A 4,648-nucleotide genomic window follows, 5' to 3' on the forward strand; every position below is an offset into this window, starting at 1 on the left:
GGATTTGCAGTTTCTGTAAATTTCAGGAAAAGTTGCTTCCTTGTTGCAGACTGGACAACATTAAACATTACAAACTCTGTTCTCCTCCAAAGTCTTACCTCCTCATGGAGTTTGATGGCGACAGGTGGCTGTGGGAGTGACTCTGGTTTGTTGCAAAGGTCTTCTCGAGATGTCTGAGTGGGCACAGGGGAGTAAATCTGCCATGCTGGTGAGGAGGAGTTCACAGCATCTCCACTCAGTGCTGGCACCGAGACACTGCCCATTAAAAGCTGACCACTGGGCAGCAGTTTCAGGTTCTGGAGGTTGAGCTGCATAAGGCCATTGTTGGGAACGGAGTTGCCAGTCGACTGCTGAGCAACAAGAGGGTGGCAAAGTACTGGCATTACCATCTGATAGGGCAGACTGACAGATCCCACGTGTCCTGGTGAGATGGTGATACCACCGTGGTTTGGATTAGTGGCAAGTAACAAATTCAATTCGTTCATCCCTGTCAAATCAGAGATGGGCAGAAAATAAAAGTTACAGTTAAACAACATTTCAATGTGTTCAACAAAAGGCTTATAAAACAAAGGCTTATTAAACATGGGAAAGACAAAAAGAACAATGTATGAGTGAGAGTGAGCAAACATATCCTGAGAAAGTAGGAAATAGTCCATTTTGGCAGGAAGAATAAAAAAAGAAACATCTTCTCTAAATGGCAAGAGATATCAGAGCTCAGAGGTGCAGAGGGATCGAGGACTTGAATCACAAAACGTTAATACACCGGTACACGGAGTAATCAGGAAAGCCACATGTATCTTTACCAGACTAAGCACTGGAATGGGCAGATTGCTTCCTGAGGAAGGGTTGGGCAGACAAGGCTTGTAACTGAGTTTGAGAAGACCAAGAAGAGATTGGTTTGAATCATACCATCTCCTGACGGGATCTTAATGGGAGAATGTGGAGAGGGCATTTCATCTTATAGGAAAATGTAGAACTACAGTCACTTTCTTATTACTGATTTACATCAACCCCTCCCTCACTTAGTTCCTAAATATTTTCAGGAGATTGTGTATCTGTTAATTTGGGGGAAGTTGTGGTGTAAAATTCCAAGCAGTGGATTAATGGGAGAATGTGGAGAGGGCATTTCATCTTATAGGAAAATGTAGAACTACAGTCACTTTCTTATTACTGATTTACATCAACCCCTCCCTCACTTGGTTCCTAAATATTTTCAGGAGATTGTGTATCTGTTAATTTGGGGGAAGTCTACAGGCGATTTCTGCACCCCAGCCTCTCTCTACTCTGCAGACTACTCTCCTACGAACCTGACCTTGAGAATTTTTTAAAACAGAAGTCTACAGGCGATTTCTGCACCCCAGCCTCTCTCTACTCTGCCTGGTACCTACCCAGGCTCCTGTCCGATCCTTAATCGTGGTGTCACCACCTCACTAACCTGCGGACAGACCCACAATGCCTTTAACAAGGGAATGCCAGGATTTTGACCCAGTGATCCTGAAGGAATGGCAATATATTCCCAAGTCAGGATAGTGAATATCTTGGAGGGGAATTTGCAGGAGTTGGTGTTCCCATATGTCTGCTGTCCTTGTCCTTCTAGATGGAAGTGGATTTAGAAAGTTATGACTTCCACTGAGTTTTTGGGGGTGGGTTCATAATGAAAAGTAAAAGGGGAACCTGCACCCCAAACATATTCCACAGATTCACTGGCCCTCTCTGGTCAGGCAGACAACAATCAATCCATTCATACAGACCATCACTCAGTTAACACCAATAAAGGTTCCATTTCATGGTGCCCTTCACCCAGTTTGTGCTTCCCAAACTGTTTAAAGATTGGAAACACAAATTGAGAAGCTTTCAGATTGTTCCGGAGACTGAACTTCATTAATATCCTACAAAGAAAGACAACACCGCCCACAAAGCAGAGGATGAACAGAATTGTTAAAAACTTACCCGAGGGTTGGGCCAATCCACAGCTCTGGCTCCTTTCAGCCAAACCACTCTGAGCATTGAGCACAAAAGAAGCTGGTGTGAGATTTCCAGAGATCGTCGGGGGCTAAGAGAGACAACACCAATTATCCAGTATCACCGAGAAATGGTACACTCCTCCTCACCCGTCCCACTTCCCTCAATGTTCATATTCTCACAGAGACTTAGATAGAGAGGCAGAACGCTGCTCAGTTTGATGTGATATGCAAAATTTGTTATGAGATAGAATAGTTAGTTGTGAAGAGCACATAAGGAGCTGGCGAAGGGACATTGGTCAGTTCGGTTAGTGGACAATAATTTGGCAGATGAAGCAGATGTGAGAAAATATGAACTTGTCCACTCTGGCAAGAAGAATAGAAAAGCAGCAAATTATTGAAAAGGAGAAAGTTGAAGGAGCAGAGGGATCCAGGTGTCCTGTCATATAAAGGTGTGTGCAGGTGCAGCAGGTGATTAGGAAGGAAAGGGGAATATTGTTGCTAACTACAAGGGGAATATAATTTAAAAGTTTAAAGGCTTTAGTCCAGCTATAATTGCTTCATTTATATAGGCACTGGTGAGAGCACAAAGAATCACAGAATCCCTACAGTGCAGATAGAGACCATTCGGCCCGTTGGGTGTGCACCAACCCTCTGAAGATTATCCCACTTCCCCACCCTGTAAACCTGCATTTCCCATGTCCAATCCACCTAGCCTGGCACAGTTTTAATCTCCGTAAGAAGTGACATAGATGCATTGGAAGCAGCACAAAGAACCTTCATTGGACTGGTTCCTGGGGGGAAAGGGTTCTCTCATGGGGAAAGGTTGGTTCATTGGAGTTTAGAAAAGTGAGAGATGATCTTATTCAAATATTAAAGATCCGGAGAACACTTTACACTTTCCTCTTGTGGAAGAAACTTAACCTCAGGACAAATTAAAAGTCATACATTTAAAACAAAGGAGTGTCATTTGATAAAGTCCCACATGGGGAGGTGAGTGAGCAAATTTAGGGCACATGGTATTGGGGGCAAAGTACTGACTTGGATTGAAAATTGGCTGGCTGACAGGAAGCAAAGAGTAGTGATAAACGGCTCCCTTTCGGAATGGCAGGCGGTGACCAGCAGGGTACCACAGGGATCAGTGCTGGGACCACAGCTGTTTACAATATGCATCAATGACATAGATGAAGGTATTAAAAGTAATATTAGCAAATTTGCTGATGACACAAAGCTGTGTAGCAGGGTGAAATGTAAGGAGGATGTTATGAGAATACAGGGTGACCTGGACAGGTTAGGTGAGTGGACGGATGCATGGCAGATGCAGTTTAATGTGGATAAATGTGTGGTTATCCACTTTGGTGGCAAGAACAGGAAGGCAGATTACTACCTCAATGGAGTGAAGTTAGGTAAAGGGGCAGTACAACGAGATCTAGGTGTTCTTGTACATCAGTCAATGAAAGCAAGCATGCAGGTACAGCAGGCAGGGAAGAAAGCTAATAGCATGCTGGCCTTCATAACAAGAGAGATTGAGTATAGAAGCAAAGAGGTGCTTCCTATGTGTCAGGTATGACTCCAAACACTGAAGAATTTGCCCTCGATACCCACTGATTCTAGTTTTGCCAGGACTCCTTGATACCACACTCATTCAAATGTGGTCTTGATGTCAGGGACTGTCCCTCTCCCCTCCCCTCTGGAATCCAGTTCTTTTGTCCATGTTTGAGTCGAGGCTGTAATGAGGTCAGGAGCTGAGTGACCCTGGGGGAACCCAAACTGGGCGTCACTGAGCAGGTTATTGCTGAGCAGGTGCTGCTTGATAGCCCTGTTACTGACACCGTCCATCACATCAAAGGAAGTGAAAGAGGAAATTGTAAAGGCAGTATCAGTTATCCTTCAATCATCCCCCAACTGACAGGGAGGGAGGGAGGAGAGTTTCCTGTAACCAGGGTAAGATCCTTGGTACATGTTTAATATTCTTTAATTGAGACACAGTAAATGGAAATACATTAATTTAGGGGTAAGTCATGGCAGGATAGCTCAATCCAGCGGAATACTCCTCCAGTGCCTGGAGAGAAGTCAAGAATATTGCCAGGGTCCAGGGTGCACGCACATGCAGGAAGTGTATCCAGCTGCAGTTCCTGGAGCTCGAGTCTCTCTGGCTGAGATCATCGTGAAGAGCACAGACAGTGAGGTGGTCCCAGAGTAACAGGAGGAAAGGGAGTACAGGCATAAAGAGAGTACATGACAGATATACACACCAGGCAGGTGAGGCAGGACTCTCCTTGGGCCAGCTCTCTCTCTCTATGCTGAGAGAAATAGTTTCCCGGGGAGGAGAGAGAATGTGTCCCTGGCACCAAAAGGACCAGTGCTGATTAGCAATTACAAACCAGCTCATTGAAAGTCAGGAGGGGAAAATGCTGCAGTCTATTATAGAGGATGCAATGACTGAATACTTCAAAAAATACCAAGTGAATTACAGAGTCGAAACAGACTTCTGAAAGGGAACATCATGTTTGACAAAAATAGAGTCATAGAGGTGTACAGCATAGAAACAGACCCTTCGGTCCAACCCGTCCATGCCGACCAGATATCCCAACCCAATCTAGTCCCACCTGCCAGCACCCGGCCCATATCCCTCCAAACCCTTCCTATTCATATACCCATCCAAATGCCTCTTAAATGTTGCAATT

This window comes from Chiloscyllium plagiosum, chromosome 19, assembly GCF_004010195.1.
Source record: "Chiloscyllium plagiosum isolate BGI_BamShark_2017 chromosome 19, ASM401019v2, whole genome shotgun sequence".
NCBI lineage: Eukaryota > Metazoa > Chordata > Chondrichthyes > Orectolobiformes > Hemiscylliidae > Chiloscyllium > Chiloscyllium plagiosum.